The sequence below is a fragment of the Portunus trituberculatus genome, chromosome 10 (assembly GCF_017591435.1).
Source record: "Portunus trituberculatus isolate SZX2019 chromosome 10, ASM1759143v1, whole genome shotgun sequence".
NCBI lineage: Eukaryota > Metazoa > Arthropoda > Malacostraca > Decapoda > Portunidae > Portunus > Portunus trituberculatus.
Window position 1 is genome coordinate 2,250,787 of NC_059264.1, and position 23,296 is coordinate 2,274,082.

At 40.5% G+C, this 23,296-nt stretch overlaps 2 long non-coding RNA genes across 4 annotated transcripts in view; both read left to right on the forward strand.

The window, feature by feature from the left end:
* The first annotated feature begins 609 nt into the window (after window positions 1-609).
* LOC123502112 lies at window positions 610-4,909 on the forward strand. Of its 3 annotated transcripts, XR_006673801.1 has the most exons (4): window positions 610-728; window positions 3,795-3,995; window positions 4,220-4,373; window positions 4,666-4,909. It is a non-coding gene; the product is annotated as an uncharacterized LOC123502112 (long non-coding RNA). The 3 variants fall into 3 exon arrangements; XR_006673802.1 differs by lacking the exon at window positions 4,220-4,373 and having other exon boundaries at window positions 3,795-4,060; XR_006673800.1 differs by lacking the exon at window positions 4,220-4,373.
* Window positions 4,910-11,331: 6,422 nt separating this feature from the next.
* The window catches only part of LOC123502113, a 25,022-nt gene continuing 13,057 nt past the window's right edge, over window positions 11,332-23,296 (forward strand). The window contains exon 1 of the long non-coding RNA XR_006673803.1: window positions 11,332-11,416. This is a non-coding gene — a long non-coding RNA (uncharacterized LOC123502113). The remainder of the gene's footprint in view (window positions 11,417-23,296) is intronic.

A 23,296-nucleotide genomic window follows, 5' to 3' on the forward strand; every position in this document is an offset into this window, starting at 1 on the left:
TTTTTTTTTTTTAAAGTTTTGCGTGAGATAATCTTGTGTTTCTGCTTTGATTTGCAAGGAGCGGTGTTGTACGTTGGTGTTGTTGGTGTTGTTGTTGTGTTTACTGAATGATATTGTGTTGTCATTATTATTATTATTATTATTATCATTATTATTATTATCATATGGAATAAAATGTATCTAATTGAACGTTTCGGTTGATAAATAAATAGTTGATTGCCTGTGTTGTGTTGTACCCGAGAGAGAGAGAGAGAGAGAGAGAGAGAGAGAGAGAGTTTACAGACACACATAAACGAAAACTAAAGTATAGAAAGCATCAAACAAGAGAGAATAACAAAAACAATGAAAATTTATAAAAAAGAAGAAAAAATAGATAAAACCTTATTTCTACATCTCCTAAAGCCAATCCAGATCTTTTATTCAACTTTTCAACACTCCTGATACCTATTGATTCATCCACCACATTAAAACACCCCTTAAACTCTCAAACATAACGAAAAACAAGACAAAACACAAAGAAAAACCAGACAACACTGATCTTCATAGTTACCCTTAAAACAAGTCTAACCCTGCCATCTAGTGAGTGAAAACGGAAACTTACCAAGGAGAGCCACAAGAGTCACGCTGTTACCCTTCCTGCCTCCTCCTCGCTCATTTACTTTCCAGACACCACGGAGGGCAGGTGTGGCGGCCGCTGCTGGGAATATAGTGAAGGATTAATTAAAAAGGTGAGTATTGGGGCTTATATTAGGGAAGGGAAGAGAAGGGAAGTGGGTAGGAGTGCTGGAGTAAACTGGTACCCGAGGCTGTCTGTTTGTGGTGGTGGTGGTGGTGGTGTGTGACAGGGTTATGAGTGGTGGTGATGGGTATGTGGTGTTTGTTTATTTGTATTTTGACTGATTTTTGTAATTATTATGTTCGTTTTTTTTCTTTCCTCTTTTTTTCCTTTTTTTCTTTTTTTCCTTCATTAAAGAGTAAGTGGTAATTGAAGGAGGAGGAGGAAGAGTAGTAGTGAGTAGTTAGAAGGAGAAAGACAACAGTTCGTGGTAGGTAGAGATAATGGTCGTTAAATATCCACTAACTGCTATTCTCTATGTAACTACCAGTGTCTTGTTCAATGGCACTAACTACCACCTCTCCTCCATTCAGTTACGTCTGCCTTGTTCTGCACCTCTTAATTTCCACTTCTTCTTTAACTGTCACTGCCTTGTCTCTAATAATAACTTTTTCTCCATATAATTACCAGTGTCTTGTTCAATGGCTCTTAACTGCTATCTATCTCCATTTAATCACGTCTGCCTTATTCTGTACCTTTTAATTATGTTTTCTGTCATTTAACACCTGTAGCTTGTTCTGTAACCTCTATATATCACTTTCCCCTTCATTTAATTACCGCTACCTTGTTTTTATCTCCTCTAGCTACCATTATCTCCCTTCATTTAACTACCAGTCTTATCGTCACCATTAATTATCTTTTCCTCTTAATTATTCACGAACTGCTATTGTTCTCTATGTAACTACCAGTGTCTTGTTCAATGGCTCAACTACCACCTCTCTATTTAATTATCATCTTTTTTTACCTTATTTAACTATTGCTGCCTTGTTCTGTGGCTGTAATTGCTGTTTTTCTCATTTATGTAACTACTTGTCTTGTTTTATGGCTCTTAACTGTTTGTTGTCTTTCTCCTTTTTATTCCCTCTGTCGTGTTCTGTGTCATTAATTACTGCTTTCCCCTTCAGTTAGCTGCCGCTGTCTTGTTCTGTGGCGCTAACTATCATCGTTCTCCTCTGTATAACCACCATTGTCTTTTGTTTCTCCATCTATCGTCTTTCTCCTTCATTAAATACTGTCTTGTGTACCTTCAATTATCACTTTCTCCATTTGACTACTGCGTCTTTGTTTTATATCACCTAACTGCCATCCTTCTTCTTCATTGAACTACCTCTGCCTTGTTCCATGCCTGTGTTATCTTTGATTTCACTACCGATGCCTTGTTCTAAATCTCAAACATTGTCTTATGTGGCTCTAACTACCTCTCTTTGGTTTTCTTATATTTTATTATGTATTTTAATGTTTAGTTTTATTATGTTTTTAGTTACTTTTAATTGTATTGTTTTTAATTGGTTTTAGTTTTTTTTTTTATTAACTATTATCTTAAAATATTTCAGCGGCGCCATATGACCTTCGTTGTTGCGGCGCCTAACTTAAAATCCACCCATCCTTCTAACTACCACTCTCCCTCCCCTTCATTTAACTGCCGCTGCCTTGCTCTATATCTCAAACTACTATTTTTCTCATTTAACTAACTACCACTGTCTTATGTGGCTCTAACTACCACTCTCCCTTCACTTAATTGCTGGTGCATTGTTCTATGGCTCTAATTATCATCTTTCTCTAACTACCACTGCCTTATGGGGTTGGAATATCGCACTATCGTGAATACAAACCTGTCAGTAAACCCACACTTATAGACTTGAAGTATTTATAATGGACGTTTCGAGGGCTGCTTCAAGGTAGAATGAAAAATCTAAGCGAACTGAACCCTTCTCTTGGTTCAGTTCGCTTGTATTTTTCATTCTATAACTGTGGGTTTACTGACAAATACCACTCACTGCCTTGTTCATGTCACTAATTTCCACTGCTTCCTTTTCATTTGGCATCCGTCTTGTTCAACGCCACTATCAATTTCTTTCCCTTCACTTACCTACTGCCCCGTTCATACCACTAATTGCTACCTCACTCGTTCATACCACTAACTGCTACCTCACTCGTTCATACCACTAACTGCTACCTCACTCGTTCATACCACTAACTGCTACCTCACTCGTTCATACCACTAACTGCTACCTCACTCGTTCATACCACTAATTGCTACCTCACTCGTTCATACCACTAACTCCCACTTGCCTCGTTCGTAGCGCGCCTTTTCAGATTTCATGTTCAGTACTCTTCTTCACAGCTACAACATGTGTAAAAAAGACACAAGTGGCTTAGCCTGTCTTGACACATACGTTTTATTCTTATTTTACGATTACATTCATGTTAAGCATAATAATTCTCAAGTTTTTATTTATTTATCTATTTTTTTTTTCTTTACGGAATAGGGGAAGCTAGTGAAGGGCAACAAAAAATAAAAGAAAATGTCCACTTGATGCCAGTTTTCCAAAGAATTAAGAGTCAAAATTCAGGAACGAATGTCTTGAAACCTCCCTCTTAAAACCAGGCAAGTCGTAGGAAGATGGGAGTACAGAAGCAGGCAGGGAGTTCCAGAGTTTGCCGAGAAAGGTACGAATAGCATATAATATCATACATGGTCATTTATACAGTTTTTCCATTAAGTGCCTAGCTAGGACATATGTGTGTGCATGTGTGGTAAGGCTGGCACACTTTATCCATCGTTTGTCACACAGCAGGGTAAGAATTGAGTGTTCGTGGGAGTGTTGGTGCAGAGTGAGCTGGTGGGTCAGTGAGTGTGGGTGAAGGCACTGTGCGTTGCTCCCTATTGTGTATTTACCTTGACAGTCACGCATGTACACCATACTGATATATTATTTACCCCTTCAGTTCCATGACACGTTTTCATGTTCATTCTGCTTACTATTTGGTGGTTTTATACATTGAATTTGTGAGGACTGTCGCCATTAATCTTAATCTTGTGACCTCCATAGACCCTTGCTAATGTCAATAATAATCTAATCGTACACAAATCTCAAAGTAAAAATGTATCCCATTACTGAAGGTGTTAAGACTAGTAGTACTTTGACGTGACGTTTACCGAGTTTTATTCCCGCAGGTGCTGTGTCGAGAGGCTTGACGGGGACGAGCCAGTGTTGCCAACTAGCCAGGAGTGAGAGCAACCTTTGAGATCCCTGCCCAGCGTGGGGAAGGAAGGGAGGCACCAGTGTGAGGAGCGTTGGGAGGCTGCAGCTGGTGTAGTGGTGTGGTGAGCGAAGGAGCGTGTTGGATTCAAGTGTGTCATCAGTGGACTGTGCAGGTTAGAATTATGTGCAGTCAGTTAGTCCTGCGAGAGTGCCTTCAAGATATCCAATTTTTATCAAGGTAATTAAATCAACCAGTAAGAATTGTGACAGGTAAACCAGTAAGAATAAGAAATTGTCAGTTCACTTGCGAAGATTCAAGTATTTTTGTCCACAATTAAATTCAGCAGCGAGGTGTGTTTCCCCTCCTCAAGACAGCTCACTCACTCTCTTGTTGCAGGTGTGTGGCGGTCAGTCTAGACCGGCGGAACGCTTGGATCAGGCTGGTGTGTCCGTCTCTGCTTGGTGTGTGGCGTGGCAAGTGGTCACTGGCGGTGGAAGGCCTGATGGGCACACTGCTTTGTGGGGACTTGTCACGCCAGGCAGCAGCAGAGGTGGGTACACCAGCCAGACACGAATATTCATCTCGTAGACTGACCGCCACACACTTGTGGAGGGGGTCTGAGGGTGTGTGTGGGGAGGTAATCGAAAGGACTGGATACGACGTACCTAGGGGGGAGGTAATCGAAAGGACTGGATACCTATCTATCATAGCGTTAAGGAACGTACCCATTTAAAAAGTTTGGAGAATGTATGTGTAAAAAGATTACATTGTCCATTACGTTTGTTTTATTATTCATTCTTCTTATTTACACAAATAATCTTCCTATCTGGTTTTCCGCACAGTTGATACACCCGCGTTCAGTGGTGCGCAGAAGCTTGTCCTTCCCGCCCGTTGCCGTCGCAGCGTTGAGTGCTCCGTAACAACGGTCTGCTGCTGATGATGTTCTACCGAGGCGAAACCTGGAAAGTAGAAAACAGATTGGTCAGAAGGGTATATTATAAGTAACCGGTTGAGTCCTAAATCTTGCCTTCTGGATGAAAGGAAAACTGTCCTAATTAAATTACATATCTGCATATAAAAAAAAATCCTTATACTTTATTTACTTACACCTGCATGTTATTATTATATTAGTCCTATATACTGTGCGCGCCTATATGAATGTCCTACAGCCTCATACCATCCTCCTAATTCCTCCCTCTTACCGCTCTCGTCTTCCATTTCAGTCTAACCTGTCGAATCTCATAAATTCATTCTCTCCCTCTCTCGTCACACCATTTTTCTTCAGTACTTATATAACCAAAACCTTCCTGTCCAGTCTCTCAACTACCTTTTCTGACCGCCTCTTCCTCCTCCTAGTCCTACCATATCCTCCTCTTATCTCTAGCGTCCTTTGATCCTCCTACAGCAACAGAATCATCCAGTTCAGTCTAACGTTCCCTACCATTAAATACTTATAAAACCTTCCTATCAAATCTCACTAATCTCAGACGCTTTACGCTCTCACGACGACTATTTCCAAAGGCTCTAGTTGAAGATACTCGTGTTTTTAAGGGCATTTCTATGGTTCTGGTGGTCTGGTGACGGGGTTAGCAAGATTTCTACTTTATAAGGAGAAACGGTCCTAAAATCCCTGCTAGTCGTCTCTGGGGACTTGAAAAATTGTCGTGGTGAGAGGAAGGCGTTTCTGAATATACTCTTTATAAACCATCAACTATCCCCCCTCCCCCTCCCCCCCAATCTATAGTCGCACCACTCACCACCACCACCTCCCCCCTCCTGTATAGTCACACCAATCACCACCACCACCACCTCCCTCCTGTATAGTAGCACCACATTTTTTCAGTTTTCTTAACATTTCTACTCTTAAAATCTTCCTGTTCAATCTCTCATAACAGCATCTCTTTTCTAACCTATTATTATTCCTTTCTCTCCTCGTCCCACCACATCCTCCCTCTCTCTCTCTCTCCTCGTCCCACCACATCCTCCCTCTCTCTCCTCGTCCCACCACATCCTCCCTCTCTCTCCTCGTCCCACCACATCCTCACTCTCTCCTCGTCCCACCACATCCTCCTCTCTCTCCTCGTCCCACCACATCCTCACTCTCTCCTCGTCCCACCACATCCTCAGTCTCTCTTCGTCCCACCACATCCTCACTCTCTCTCCTCGTCCCACCACATCCTCCTCTCTCTCCTCGTCCCACCACATCCTCACTCTCTCCTCGTCCCACCACATCCTCCCTCTCTCCTCGTCCCACCACATCCTCACTCTCTTCGTCCCACCACATCCTCTCTCTCTCCTCGTCCCACCACATCCTCCCTCTCTCTCCTCGTCCCACCACATCCTCAGTCTCTCTTCGTCCCACCACATCCTCACTCTCTCTCCTCGTCCCACCACATCCTCCCTCTCTCTCCTCGTCCCACCACATCCTCACTCTCTCTCCTCGTCCCACCACATCCTCACTCTCTCTCCTCGTCCCACCACATCCTCAGTCTCTCTTCGTCCCACCACATCCTCACTCTCTCTCCTCGTCCCACCACATCCTCACTCTCTCTCCTCGTCCCACCACATCCTCACTCTCCCTCCTCGTCCCACCACATCCTCACTCTCTCTTCGTCCCACCACATCCTCACTCTCTCTTCGTCCCACCACATCCTCACTCTCTCTCCTCGTCCCACCACATCCTCACTCTCTCTCCTCGTCCCACCACATCCTCCATTCTTTCTAATTTAAAATACAACAGTTGGGTAAGTAAGATGTTCCCTCCTCTTCAGACGTCAAGACTTGCTAGCTCCGTGTGTTGATGTCACGATGTTGTTGTCAGTGACTGGTTGTGACTTGCCTTCCTTCTGTTTGGTTTTGTCACTTCTCTGTTATCGTCTCTGCCGTCACCAGTCACCGGTCACCACTTCACACACGTCAACCTGAAAACCACGGACACATCAACCAAACGAAGTAAAGTTTGATAATGTAAACTTGAAAAAATAAAGCTGATATAAACTTGAAAAACTTGAAAAAATAAAGCTGATATAAACTTGAAAAACTTGAAAAAATAAAGCTTAAGAACAGAAAAAGCAAAATAATAATAAGTCCCTAATAAAAAAGCAAAATAATAATAATAATGATAAATAATAATAATAATAATAATAATGCCTAATAAAAAAAATTAAGTTCTTGGCGTGCAACACAACCAGAACACGTAACCGCAGCAACAACAACACAAACCACAGCACGTGACAGCAGCGGCAATACAAACCGCAGCAGCAACAACACACCACAGCACGTGACAGCAGCAGCATACCACCACTCGTACAACAGCAGCAGTAACACACCACAGCAAGAACCCTCGTGAAGACACACACACACACGAATCGGTATCACACTCTTCATCTTTCCTCTTTCTCCTCTTCTTCTTCCTCCTCTTCTTCCTAGCGTTGCTGCAGTCTGACCTGACCTCGTGACCTCAGCACCTGCAAGTGACCCCAATCAAAACAATGCCAACTTAAACTTTGACAATACTGAAACACGCACACACACACACACACACAACAGGGAGGAGGAGGTTATGGGTAGGGGGTGTGATGGGTCGGAGAAAAGGAGGGGAAGAATGGAGGTGGTTATGGGTAAGAGGGTGAGTAATGGGTCGGGAAAAGGAGGAGGGAAAGAATGGGACATGGTATGGATAAGTATGTAGTGAGTGGACGAAGGTGTAAGGATGAAAGGGTCAAGATAGAGGGAATGTGAGAGGAAGAAAATGGATGAGGGACATAATATAGGTATGGAGGAGATGGGGGAAGGAAGGCTATGGGTCGACAGGATATGGGTAAAGAAGCGAATGGGTGGGATAGGCAAGTAGGATAGGCAATGTGAGAGGAAGGATGTGTGTGTGTGTGACAATAGGAATGAGGGATAGAAGACGGTAGGATAAGCAAATAAGATAAGGATGAAGGAAGATGGTGTAGGATAGGAGTAATGTAGGCAGTGGGATATGGGAGAACATGAGAAGGAGAGGGTGGTATGGCAGGGTATGGGTGTGTGTGAGTGTGTATGGGTGGGGCAGAATATTACATCACGGTTTTCTCCACTAATCCTTGCCATTAACTACTATTGTACTGGGACGCTTTTATATCTTGATTTTAGGCACGATAAGACGAGTTTTTTGAGATTAGGAAGGGTCTATGGAGGGCAGAAGATTAATGGCCACAGTTTTCACTATCTAAATCACCACACAAGTTACTGAAGCGGTATAAAATCACTAAATGGTCGCCAGAATGGACATGAAAACGCGTCATTTACTGAAGGGGTTATGAAAACAAACAAACAAACACACACACACACACACACACACACACACACACACACACACATAATCACTATTCTACCATCACCATTCTACTTATCACTTCACCACCTCAATTTAATCAAGTAGACAGCTGTGACAGTACATTAGCGTAGTAGTGAGAGTGGGCAGCCTTCTAGTACCGAGTCACGTGGCTGAGCGTGGCCGAGGCTCGCTGGGAACACTTACGCAAAAACGGTGAAAGGCGCAGTTGTTCCCGCCATATCGCTGAGACAGGACTCCGAATTTCTGAAACACTACTACGCCGCATCACTAATATATTTCAAAGGCTCTGGTGAGTGAGTTTTATTATTTTTGGGGTGGGGGAGTCAGTTTAGTAAGTGATTGATTTTTAGTTATGGCTCGAGTGATATTAGCAAGATCAATGCCACATGATCTATTACTACGCCACACCAACACTTCCAAAGGCTTTGATGAGTGACAGGTTTTTGTGGCGTGTTTCTAATAAGTGAGTGGTTTTTTTCTATAAGTTATTGCAGTTCTAGTGACAGACAAACTATTTCTATATTATTAACAGCGGAAACACTTGAGATAACAGCAATAATTTCTTACGGTCTTGGAGAACAGTCGTGGTGAACAAGTTTTGAGTTTATTCTAGTAAATGATAAGTGGTGTTTGAAAAGTTACTATTGCTCTAGAGACAAGATTTTTATGATATTAGCTTACTTGAGAACACTACTAGTCATCTCTGGCCTTGGAAAAAACAGTCGTGGTGAGGAAATATTTAGTTCTAGTGACAGATAAACACTATTTCTACATCATTAACGGGAGAAATAATCTTGAAAACACGGCTCATCATCTCAGTGGCCTTAGAAAACAGTCGTGATGAGAGAACAAGGCGCTTCTGAACGGTCCGAGTGTAGGTTGGGCTTCCTCACTCTGGGCAACGGTTTCCTAGCGGGTGGGCTTTGAGATAGGATACCACAAAAAGTATCTCCTTTAGCCCATAAACTCCCGTGAATAGTACACATGGTATAAAAAAAAAAAGGACTTGCGTGCGTCTCTCTGAAGTGTGAATATGTTTGAACGCGTGTCTTTATAATGGTGAACGTTTTGCCATTCACTTGAAGGCCGCAGGAACGCACGAGTGACCACCTAGAACAACGGGGAAGGTAAATAATTGACTAGGATTAAAAGTGAGTAGTCAACATTCATACTCATACTAATCCTCCTCCTCCTCCTCCTCCTCCTCCTCCTCCTCCTCCTCCTCCTCCTCACTCTTTCCTCGTCATTATTCTACTTTCGTTTGTTTGTTGTTGTTGATCTTCCTGTTCTTCCTCCTCCTCCTCTTCTTCCTCCTCTTCCTCCTCCTCTTCACTTCTTTCTCCTCTTTCTTATTCCTCTTCTTTCTTATTTTATTCCTGCATTATCAAGAATTATTGCTATTATTGTATTATCTTTATTTCATTCTTGTATTTATAATCAGCATATTCTCTCTCTCTCTCTCTCTCTCTCTCTCTCTCTCTCTCTCTCTCTCTCTCTCATCTGTCTTATTTCCGTCTTTTTTTCTGTCTATCCCCGTCTTGTTTCTTTATTTCCCTTCAAACTAATCCTACATGCAGTCCATTCACATTTTTTCCCTCTTCTCTAATCAAATTCTGTCTACCATCTTTTTTTTCCGAAGTATCTAGATCTACCCGTCTTTCTCCCGTCTATCTGTCTGATATCTCCATTTTCCTTTAAACTAATCCTGTCACTCCAGTCATATTGTTCCCCCTTTTTCTAATCAATATCTGTCCATCATCGTCTTTTGTTCCCCTCAAACTAGCTTTCTATCTGTCTATCACTGGTCTTTCCTCTGTCTGTCTGTCTGTCTGTCTGTCTAACTTCATTCGAATCCTATATACCTTTCATTCCTCTTTTTCCTTTTTTTATCAGTATCTTTTACCATCGTCTTTTCTCCTTCAAATTAAGCTGTCTGTCTGTCTGTCTGTCTGTCTATTACTGTCTTCTGTCTATCTCTATCTTATTTATCTAGTTCCGTTCAAAGTAACCCTATCTGAACTCCATCCTTATCTTCTTATCAATATCTGTCTTCTATCGTCTTTTTTTTTCCCTCAAACTACCTGTCCATCTGTCTATCCCTGTCTTTCCTCTGTCTATTTAACTTTGAACTATCTTATATACATTTCATTGTATTTTTTTTTCCTCTTTTTTATCAATATCTGTCTTCCATCGTCTTTTTTTTCCCCTCAAACTACCTGTCCATCTGTCTATCCCTGTCTTCCTTTTATCTATCTCTATCATCAAACAACTCCCATCTAGACGCCGTTCCTATCTTCAACCCCCTTTCTATCTACCATCTTCATTTTCCTCCAAACTAACTGTCCATCTGTCTATCCCTTTCTTCATTCCCTATCTCTGTCTAACATCAAATTAATCCTATACACATTTTTTTTTTTTTCTCATCAACATTTATTTCCCATCTTTTTTTTCTCTCTCCTTTTCTTCTCATCTATCTCCCATTCTTTTCTCCTTTTCTTATCAACATTTCTCTCCCATCATCTTTTTCCCTTTTCTTCTCATCAACGTCTATCTCGCATTTTTTCCTCCTCATACTCGCTGTCTATCTTTGTTTGTCTTTCTGTCTATCTTATTTATCTATTTCCCTTCAAAGTAATCCTAGCTAAACATCTCTATCTCCACCTTTTCTGCTATTCAATGTCCTTATCAATCTTTTTTTTTTTATGTAGGAGGGAAATTTGTTCTTTTTCTTTTCCCTCAACCCTTTCAGAACCACGAGGCGTTTCCATATTCATTCTGGTGACTATTTGGTGACTATACACAGCTTGATACTCATGTGGGGGGTTAAAATAGTGAAGACTGTGGCTATCAATCTTCTGACTTCCATAGACCCTTCCTAATGCCAATAAAATGGTCGAACTGTACACAAATCTCAATGTAAAAGTGTGTCCCAGTATTGAAGGGGTTAAAATAGTGAAGACTCAGGCCATTAATTTTCTGATCTCCATAGACTCTTCCTAATGTCTCATCACACCCCAAACTCGTAGTAAAAATGCGTTCCAGTACTGACGAGGTTAAGTATTTGTGTCTATCCCTTCTGTCTATCTGTCCCTTAGCTAACCTAGCGGCGTGTGGCAACTGGCTGGCTGTTGCAAAGAGGGGCAAGGGTGGAGGGGGCAGGGGGAGTGCCACAGCCAGCCAGAGCCACACAGAGCCAGCCCGCCAGTTGTCCCGCAGAAGGCGCCGAAGGAAGGTCACGCATACTCGCTCAGGTCAAGTTAGGTGAAGTTATCGTCACCTTACCGTCACCTTACCGTCAATTTACCGTCACCGTCACTCCCACCCTCGGTCAAGCTCGCGTGTGACCTGTATTGAACGTGTAGTGTCCGTGCGTGTGTTTGTGTGTGTGTTTGTTTATCTATCTATCTGTCTGTCTGTCTGTCTGTCTGTCTCGTTTTCTCTCCCTTTTTAAGTTTGTTTGTTCAAGACCTTAGTTTTTTTTTTTTTTTTTTTTTTTTTTGCTGCGCTCCCTCTCCTTTTCCCTTCCTCCCTCTCTCGCTCTTTCTCTATCTCTAAGTAAATACACGTGCGTTCCCTGTATACGCTCTCTCTCTCTCTCTCTCTCTCTCTCTCTCTCTCTCTCGTGCGTTCCCTGTATACGCTCTCTCTCTCTCTCTCTCTCTCTCTCTCTCTCTCTCTCTCTCTGACGTGGAATTGAAGAAAGAAAAAAACAACTTTACCTTCTGAATTTACGTGTTTGGGTGACCGTAAGAAAGAGGAAGAAGAAGAGGAAGAAGAGGAAGAGGAAGAAGAGGAAGAGGAAGAAGAGGAAGAGGAGGAAGAGGTGGTGGTGTCGATAAGAAGTTGCGTGTTGTGGTCATATATTGCCTGCAAGAAGCGGGGATATGTGATGTGCGTGTGCGTGCGTGTGCGTGCGTGCGTGTGGTGCAACTAAGAAGACGAGGATGAGGCTCAGGTGATGTAAGGTACGTGTGTGTGTGTGTGTGTGTGTGTGTGTGTGTGTGTGTGGACAACGTTAGTGTCTGTGTGCATGCATGTACCAATGTGTGTGCGTGTGGTACAACTTACACACACACACACACACACACACACACACACACTAAATCACAACTTTTAACACGCACATTCTCTCTCTCTCTCTCTCTCTCTCTAATCATTAAAGCCGCGGTCACGGGACACCTATACATTACTATCTGTTCTTGTATGACACACACACACACACACACACACACACACACACACACACACACACACACACACACACACGTCGATATTCGCATAGAAACATTACGTAACAAAAAAAAAAAAAATGAGACTTCTACTCCATCAAAAGTTAGGAAGCAAAACACTGTTATTGAAAAGGGCTTGGCTGAGAGAGAGAGAGAGAGAGAGAGAGAGAGAGAGAGAGAGAGAGAGAGAGAGAGAGAGAGAGAGAGTCGTTATGGCCAATTGAGCGATGAAACAATTAAAAAAGAACAATGAAAAAATGAAATAAAACGAAAAAAAGTAAATGAAAAAAATAGAAAAGAAAGAAAATAAGAAAAGAAAGAAAAGAGAGAGAGAGAGAGAGAGAGAGAGAGAGAGTCGTAAATAACTTGCCATATTACTACATTTACCTCTCAAATTGTGTCTTCATCTGTGCAGTAAACTTTAGAGAGGAGGAGGAGGAGGAGGAGGAGGAGGATCAAGGAAAGAAAAGGGGAGAGAGAGAGAGAGAGAGAGAGAGAGAGAGAGAGAGAGAGAGAGAGAGAGAGAGAGAGAGAGAGAGAGAGAGACAAGGAGAAAAGGGAGAGAGACAAGGAGAAAAGGAGAGAGACAAGGGAGGGAGAAAAATGAGATAAGGACAAAAGTGAGAGGGACAAAAGTGAGAGGGAAAAGAGAGGGGAGAGAGAAAAGTGAGGGACAAAAGAGGGAAAAAAAGGGAAGAAGGATAAAAAGGGAGAGAGGGACAAATAGGGAGAGAAGGAAAGGGAAGGGAAAAAATGGATGAGCTCTCTACGTTTTCTATGATGAAAGAAAAATATAAAGAAAACGGACGAAAATGAGAAGAGGGAGAAAAACACGAGGAAAACAAATAAAGTCTTCACATTTAACTAATCCATAAAAAAGTAGTAGTAGTAGTAGTAGTAGTAGTAGTAGTAGTAGTAGTAGCAGTAGCAGTAGTAGAAGTAACAATAACAGCAGTAGAAGTAACAATAGCAGCAGCAGCAGCAGCAGCAGCAGCAGAATGAAGGACAAGCACAGCACAACACACCACGAAGCCTACACACGCGGCATTCCTCTGAAACAATGCCTACAAGTATACAGTGTACTCTACACGCTACACCCTTACACGCTACATGCTACACCCTTACACGCTACATGCTACACCCTACACCCTTACACTCTTACACGCTACACCCTTACACTCTTACACGCTACACCCTTACACTCTTACACGCTACACCCTTACACTCTTACACGCTACACCCTTACACGCTACACCCTTACACTTTTACACGCTACACCCTTACACTTTTACACGCTACACCCTTACACGCTACACTTACACGCTATACACTACACTCTACACGGTACACTTACACGTCCATTAGTCACGCTGGCCTATAAATCCGTGGTAATCCTTTAAAGCCTTCTAATGACTCGCCACGGTTCCTATTTATTTCGGAGCTTCGATTAATGGTCCAGCTGCCACGAGGACCACTAAATCATGCTGGAATAATTAGTCACCTCAGATAATGCTAATCTACAATTGTAATCAGGGTTTTTATACATGTGGTGAGCTATTTAGGGTAATAAAATGCTGGTCTTACTTGTTTTGTTGTATTTAAGTGTGTTTTTGCGCGTTTTGCTATTTAAAGGTGTGATATTGTGGTTTTTAGGTACGATTAGACCATTTTATTGACATTATGAACGGTATATAAAGGTCAGAAGCTTAATAGGGCGAGTCTTAAGTATTTCAATCCCCCACATGAGTTTCTGAAGCTGTATAAAATCACCAAATAGTAAAGCTGAGTGAATATGGAAACGCGTCACGGTACTCAAGGGGTTAATTGTTCTGTGGTACGTAAGTCAGTCGCTATTCAAAGTGAAATAAAATAGTGGTTTAACTTGTTCTGTGGAATCTACGTGTGTTTTTGTACGTGGTGTGCCATTTAAAGTAATACAGTGGTGGTTTGACTTGTTCTGTGGTGTAAGTGTCGTGTCTTAGTGATAGTCGTACCTTATTCTTACTAACCCTTAACCCTTTCAGTACCATGAATTTTATGTATTCATTCTGGTGACTATTTGGTGATTTTATACAGCTGCAGAAACTTATGGGATGGATGAAAATAGTGAAGTCTGTGGCCATTAATCTTCTGACCTTCATAGACACTTCCTCAATAAAATGGTCTTATCACACTCACAAAAGGTAAAATTGCGTCCCAGTACTGAAGGGGTTAACATCTGGAAACGCGTAAGAATGCACAAGAACACTACGAACACTCTATATCACTCAAGTTACCTTATTCTGACGCATCAACTTTCCCTACACTCGAATCAATCCCTTCAGCACCATGACACGTTTTCACATTTATTCTGCTGACTATTTGGTAATTTTATACAGCTTCAGATACTCATGTGGGGGATTGAAATAGTGAAGTATCTGTGCATTAATCTTCTGACCTCCATAGACCCTTCCTTATGTCAACACAATGGTTTAATCGTACACAAATCCCAAGGTAAAAATGTCTCTCAGTATTGAAGGGGTTAAAATCTCGTCGTTCACCCATCACTTTCCAGCAAGCTTACGTCATTCACCCATCACTTTCCATCAAGCTTTCGTCATTCACCCATCACTTTCCAGCAAGCTTTCATCATTCACCCATCACTTTCCAGCAAGCTTTCGTCATTCACCCATCACTTTCCATCAAGCTTTCGTCATTCACCCATCACTTTCCATCAAGCTTTCATCATTCACCCATCACTTTCCACCAAGCTTTCGTCATTCACCCATCACTTTCCATCAAGCTTACGTCATTCACCCATCACTTTCCACCAAGCTTTCGTCATTCACCCATCACTTTCCACCAAGCTTTCGTCATTCACCCATCACTTTCCATCAAGCTTTCATCATTCACCCATCACTTTCCACCAAGCTTTCGTCATTCACCCATCACTTTCCATCAAGCTTTCGTCATTCACCCATCACTTTCCACCAAGCTTTCGTCATTCACCCATCACTTTCCACCAAGCTTTCGTCATTCACCCATCACTTTCCATCAAGCTTTCATCATTCACCCATCACTTTCCACCAAGCTTTCGTCATTCACCCATCACTTTCCATCAAGCTTACGTCATTCACCCATCACTTTCCACCAAGCTTTCGTCATTCACCCATCACTTTCCACCAAGCTTTCGTCATTCACCCATCACTTTCCACCAAGCTTTCGTCATTCACCCATCACTTTCCATCAAGCTTTCATCATTCACCCATCACTTTCCACCAAGCTTTCGTCATTCACCCATCACTTTCCATCAAGCTTTCGTCATTCACCCATCACTTTCCATCAAGCTTTCGTCATTCACCCATCACTTTCCATCAAGCTTTCGTCATTCACCCATCACTTTCCATCAAGCTTTCGTCATTCACCCATCACATTCCATCAAGCTTTCGTCATTCACCCATCACTTTCCATCAAGCTTTCGTCATTCACCCATCACTTTCCATCAAGCTTTCGTCATTCAGCCATCACTTTCCATCAAGCTTTCGTCATTCACCCATCACTTTCCATCAAGCTTTCGTCATTCATCCATCATTTTCCAGCAAGCTTTCGTCATTCATCCATCACTTTCCATCAAGCTTTCGTCATTCACCCATCACTTTCCATCAAGCTTTCGTCATTCACCCATAACTTTTCATCAAGCTTTCGTCATTCACCCATCACTTTCCATCAAGCTTTCGTCATTCACCCATCACTTTCCAGCAAGCTTTCATCATTCACCCATCACTTTCCATCAAGCTTTCGTCATTCACCCATCACTTTCCATCAAGCTTTCGTCATTCACCCATCACTTTCCAGCAAGCTTTCGTCATTCACCCATCACTTTCCAGCAAGCTTTCGTCATTCACCCATCACTTTCCATCAAGCTTTCGTCATTCACCCATCACTTTCCAGCAAGCTTTCATCATTCACCCATCACTTTCCATCAAGCTTTCGTCATTCACCCATCACTTTCCATCAAGCTTTCGTCATTCACCCATCACTTTCCAGCAAGCTTTCGTCATTCACCCATAACTTTTCATCAAGCTTTCGTCATTCACCCATCACTGTTCTACGCTGCGTCTAACGAGAGCGCGGATTGGCTTATCAAAAAGAGCAGCGGGTTATCAGTGAAAGCTCCGATTATTTCTCTCAAAAGCACGACTGAATTTGCTTATCAGTTGCACGTTTTAGTCACCGAATTTAGTACCAGTCATACGTTTAGTCACTGACTCGTAATCTTCAACTAGCTTATCAGTCACGCTTGTTACACCAAACTTAGACGTGTACTTTCTATTAACACCCTAGAAAGCCACAAACTTTTCCTCAAGCTAACGTGACTAATACAGGGCCGTGCTGTCTCACCTCGTCTCGCTCCTGATCGTGAAGGGCAGCGATGAAGGAGTCTGCAGTGTGTTTGGCGATGACCTTCTCTCACAGCGGCTCACTCTCGTCTGTCTAGTGTCGACTATTGCTACTTCACCCCGCTGCTTCGTCCTCTTTCCGTTTTCTTTCTTGCTGTGTGTGTGTGTGTGTGTGTGTGTGTGTGTGTGTAGAAATAACTAGTAACTATTCATTAGGTTAAAGTTTCCCATTTTCTCTAGCTTTTAACCCCTTCAGTACTGGGAGACATTTTTACCTTGAGTTTTGGGAAAGATTACACAACTTAATTGACATCAGGAAGGGTCTATGGAGGTCAGAAGATTAATGGCCACAGTCTTCACTATTTCAATCCCCCTACACAAGTTTCTGACGCTGTATAAAAAAAGCGGATACTAAGCAGAATAAATATGAAAAAGCGTTATGGTACTGAAGGGGTTAAATACACTTAAATACACTTAAATACACTTGACTATACTAACCACTCATGAAATCGTTAAGGTATCTATTTTGCCATCACTGACATAGACATACTTAACCTTTTCACTAACTCAGTCTCCAAACCTGCAATTCTCTTAAACACTCCCATGAACGTGCATAATTTGAGTCCCCACGCGTAGTTAATTAAGTTTCTAAGTTCTATTGCCCGTGACGTAAGTAGGAACATTACATTAGCAAGTCACATCCTCTCCTGTCTTCGTGTAAATCATTTCTCGACTCAGCACCACACGCACCACACGCACCACAGCACCACAAGCACCACCACTTCCACACACACACACACTCTCTCTCTGATACACACAAACACACATATGCAAATCAATTCTCTACGTTTCCATCCCCCTAAAACTAATCCCACATTTATAAGCTAAAAAAACACAGGTTGGATTTTGGCCTCACGCATTCACGCACGAGCCGAAATAATGATAATAATGGAAGCAGCAGCAATAATAGTAATAGCAGTAATAAAAGCAGTTTAATAATTGAAAGCCGTGAGTTATTGTGAATGCTTTGCCGTGACAGGGGGCGAGGGGGGGGTCTGTTTTTAATGAAGGGACGTGAAAATAAATGCTGAAAAAAAAAAGGGGGAGATTGAAAAGAATAGTGAGAGAGAGGAAATGAAACTGGAGGTGTGAGATTAGAAGAAGAAAAAATGAAGGAAAGGAAACTATGTAAATAAAAAAATTGTAAAATAAAAAAAATAGGAAAAAGAAAGAAAAAAATAAAGTGAAATGAAGGAAAGGAAACAAAAGATGTAGTAATAAAACAGTGTAGAATGAAGAATTAGGAAAGAAAGAAAGAAAAAAACGTAAAATGAGAAGAGAGATGTAAATAAAAATGAAAGAAATAAGAAAGATAGAAATAAAATGAAATGAAGGAAATGAAATGAAGGAAATGTAAAATAAAACCATGTGAAATGAAGAAATAGGGAAAAAAGTAAAAAAAAAAAAAGTGAAATGAGAAGAAATGAAAGTACAGATGTGAAAAATAAATGCGGAAAGAAGAAATAGCTAAATGAAAACTGACATGACAAAAAAAAAAAAGAGAAAAGAAAAAAAAAAGAAAAAGAAGAACGAAGGTATGTAGAAATGAAATGGATGATAAAAGAAGAGAAACAGTGAAATGAGATGAAAATGAAAGAAGTGAAATGAAAGGAAAACTAGATCGATGAAAAACATGACATGAAACGAAGACACAATTAAAGAACAATGAAGAGAAAGGAGAGAAATGAAAAAAATAGTGATAGAAATAGAAGAGAAATGAGAGAATGTGAAACTAGAGAAGAGGAATGAAAAAAAGTGATAAAAATAGACGAAAAAAAGAGAGACAATGAAACTTATAGAGAGAGGAGAGATGAAGTAAAATATTGCAAACTGAAGGTAACTCAGTGATATCGACACACACACACACACACACACACACACACACACACACACACACACACACACACACACACACACACACAACAAGCAGTCCGCCACCATAACAAGCTTGTCCCTAAACCACCTCCCACAATTGACTGTTACAAGACAAGCACCGTTCCTACTGTTATCAATCTTATCAATTCGTAATCAACTTTATCACACCCAGATTCTTGTTTCTATTGGATCCTTAACCCATTCAGTACTGGGACACATTTCTACCTTGAGGTTTGGGTACCATTAGACCATTTTTTTGACATTAGGAAGGGTCTATGGTGGTCAGAAGATTAATGGCCACAGTCTCCACTATTTTAATCCCTTCAGTACTAGGACACATTCCTACCTTGAGTTTTGGGTACCATTAGACCATTTTATTGACATTAGGAAGGGTCTATGGTGGTCAGAAGATTAATGGCCATAGTCTCCACTATTTTAACCCCTTCAATACTGGGACACATTTCTACCTTGAGGTTTGGGTACCATTAGACCATTTTTTTGACATTAGGAAGGGTGGTCAGAAGATTAATGGCCACAGTCTTCACTATTTTAATCCCTTCAGTACTAGGACACATTTCTACCTTGAGTTTTGGGTATCATTAGACCATTTTATTGACATTAGGAAGGGTCTATGGTGGTCAGAAGATTAATGGCCACAGTCTCCACTATTTTAACCCCTTCAATACTAGGACACATTTCTACCTTGAGTTTTGGGTACCATTAGACCATTTTATTGATATTATGACAGGTCTATGGAGGTTGGAAGATTAATGGCCACAGTCTTTACTATTTTAATCCCCCACATGAGTTTCTGAAGCTGTATAAAATCACCAAATAGTCACCAGAATGAGTATAGAAACGCGTCCTGGTACTGAAGGGGTTAAGTAAAAAATCCTGAGATGTCATTATAACTCTTCTTTGGTTCATAATGACATGGTTTATAATGACCTCTATCACACGCCATTCTTGACCCCTTCAGTACCATGACGTGTTTCCATATTCATTCTGCTTACTATTTGGTGATTTTATACAGCTTCAGGAACTCATGTGGGGAATTGAGATAGAGAGGAGTATGGCCAATAATCTTCTGACCTCCATAGACTCTTCCTAATGTGAATAAAATGGTCTAATCGTACGTACGTAAATCTCAAGGCAAAAATGTGTCCCAGTATTGAAGCAGATAACTCTAACTGGTGGAGTTGTGATGTTAGGAATATTTCTTATACTCTATCACTCTTGTTATTATTACTTTACTCTATGCGTATACTCTACAACTAGTATTATTTTATTATCTTCATAGAATTGCTTTTATTATTATTATTATTATTATTATTATTATTATTATTATTATTATTATGTGCATACACTCAAGAAGTCTATTTGCTTTGAGTATGTGTGGCCCTTCAATGTATATCTTCAGTCTCTAAGCTGCCTTTCGTATTGAGAAACCATTACTTCTTCTTCTTCTTCTTCTTCTTCTTCTTCTTCTTCTTCTTCTTCTTCTTCTTCTTCTTCTTCTTCTTCTTCTCCTCCTCCTCCTCCTCCTCCTCCTCCTCCTCATCATCATCATCATTATTATTATTATTATTATTATTATTATTATTATTACACACACACACACACACACACACACACACACACACACACACACACACACACACACACACCGGAAAGTTACTGAGACACGATAAATCTTAAAACATCATAAAGAAAAAGAAACGAGAGAGAGAGAGAGAGAGAGAGAGAGAGAGAGAGACAAAGATTCCCCCAATAAAAACAAAGCAAAAAACTGAAATATTTGTGTCATAACAAACGAAAAAAAAAAAAATAAATAAAACAATAAAACAATAACACACACACACACACACACACACAGACAGACAGACACACAGAGAAGCGGAGCAATGTCACAGCCCACCATAAATTCCCAGCATGCAACATTGAGGCAGTGACGGAGGAGCAGCGCCATCTATGTGTGAAAAAATACGATCATAGAAAACGAGTGCCGGAAAACTATGCTATTCTGTTTTTCTTTCCTTATTTATCTATTTATTTGTTTGCTTGTTCATGTGTTTGTTCGTTGATGTATGTGGGAGTGGAAAGGTGTGTTATTCTGTCTGTCTGTCTGTCTGTCTGTCTGTCTGTCTGTCTGTCTGTCTGTCTGTCTAGTTCTCCTTTTTTCTTTCCTCTTCCTGTCTTTATTTCTCTTTCCTTTCCTACTTTCTTTATTTTCTCACTTTTCCCTTCTCTTCTATTCCCTCTCTTTATTCTTCCCTTTCTTTCTTTCTCTTTATCTATTCCTCTCTTCCCTCTTCTCTTCCTGTCTCCATTACCTGTTCATTTCCTCTCTCTCTCTCTCTCTCTCTCTCTCTCTCTCTCTCTCTCTCTCTCTCTCTCTGGAAAAAAATATAAACACGATAATATTTTTTTTAGCAAAGAGAAAAAAAGAGAAAGAAAAAAAAGAAAGAAAGAAAGAAACACGAGAGAATAATTGATAAAGAGAGTGATAGCAATAATGCCAAATAAATAAGAGAAAAGAAGGAAATAGAAGGAAAAGAAAAGAATGAAAGAAAAAGAAAAAGAAAAAGAAAACGACGATTTGAATAAAGAAAACGATTAAAGAGAGAGAGAGAGAGAGAGAAAGAGAGATGAAAGTCAGTGAAAAGAGAAAATGTGTGATAAAGGAGGGAAACAGGAGAGAAAGAGAGGAAAAGGGAGAAAGAAGGAAATAAAGAGAAAAAAAGATAGAGAGAAAAAGGAGGAAAAAGAAGAAATAAAGAATAAAGACAAAGAAAGAAAAGAAAATGGAAAAAAGAGAAAGAGAAAAGTAAAAAAAGAAAAGAGAGAAAAGGGAAGAGAGATAAAGAGAATAAAATGAGAAAAGAGAGAAAAAGAAAATAATAAGAGAAAAGAGAAAAAGAAAATAATAAGAGAAAAAAAAGAGAAAGAGGAGGAAAAGAAGGAGAAGATAAAGAGGGAAACAGAAAGAGAAATAAGAAAGAGAGAACAAAAGAAACGAGAGAAAAAAAGGAGATAAAAGATAATGAGAAAGAATACAGAGAGAGAGAGAGAGAGAGAGAGAGAGAGAGAGAGAGAGAGGACAAAAAAAACAATATTCCTCCACTTCTCAAATTAACAAACACGATAAACAAACAAAACAAAAAAAAAGAAAAGAAAAGAAAAACGGAAAAGGAAAAGAAAGAAAATGAAAGCTACTTATTTTTTTCCCTCTTGTTATTTTCCTCTTTTTTTTCCTTTTTTTCCTGAATCGCGAGTGAAATAACAAGACAATTCACCAAAACAGGATATCATTTTTTATAGTTACAGCCGCTCTCTCTCTCTCTCTCTCTCTCTCTCTCTCTCTCTCTCTCTCTCTCTCTCTCTCTCTCTCTCTCTCTCTTTCATCTCTTACCCTCTTCTCATTTCATTTTTCTTCTTCCTATTCTCTCATTTCTCTTCCTTTTCTCTCTCTCTCTCTCTCTCTCTCTCTCTCTCTCTCTCTCTCTCTGAGCTGGCATTTCGTTTTCTCTTTAAATTTAAGGGGACACCATCTCATTTGGATTGGGAGAGTTCGATTGCCTGCTTATCTCTCTCTCTCTCTCTCTCTCTCTCTCTCTCTCTCTCTCTCTCTCTCTCTCTCTCTCTCTCTGTGTGTGTGTTTTTTTTTCTTCTATTTTTCCTCTTCCATTTTCTTTTCTTTTTCTTTTTTTAGTCTTTTTATCTTCATTTATTTTATCTCTCTCTCTCTCTCTCTCTCTCTCTCTCTCTCTCTCTCTCTCTCTCTCTCTCTCTCTCCACTTTTATCCAATTCTTTTCATCACAACGAGAGAGAGAGAGAGAGAGAGAGAGAGAGAGAGAGAGAGAGAGAGAGAGAGAGAGAAAGAGAGGGGGGGGACACTTTCCAACAATTCCTCGTCTTTTTGTTTATTTTCCTTCTTTTTCTTTCTTTTTTTCTTTTTTCCCTTTCCAATTACCAGTCTCTCTCTCTCTCTCTCTCTCTCTCTCTCTCTCTCTCTCTCCTTTCTTTTTCACTTTTTTTTTAAGTCAGATTGATTTGTCGACCTAGAAAGAGAGAGAGAGAGAGAGAGAGAGAGAGAGAGAGAGAGAGAGAGAGAGATTAAACTGCTCACACACATAAAATAAAATGCATAAATAAATAAATAAATAAATAAATAAATAAATAAATAAATAAATAAACTTCTTCTTCTTCTTCTTCTTCTTCTTCTTCTCCTCTTCCTTCTTCTTCTTTTTTTCTTCTCTTTTCTTCCTTATTCTTTCTTTTTTTTCTTTTTCGTATTCTTCTTCTTTCTTTTTCTTCTTCTTTCTTTTCTTCTTCTTCTTCTTCTTCTTCTTCTTTCTTATCCTTCTCTTTTCTCCTTCTTCTTTTTTCCTGTACCTCCTCCTCCTCCTCCTCTTCTTCCTACTTGTCTTCTTCTTCTCCTCCTCCTCCTCCTCCTCCTCCTTCTTCTTCTTCTTCTTCTTCTGTTCGCTTAGTTTTATGTACTTGCGTGAGAGAATATGCAAATTTTTCACACGCTCTCTCTCTCTCTCTCTCTCTCTCTCTCTCTCTCTCTCTCTCTCTCTCTCT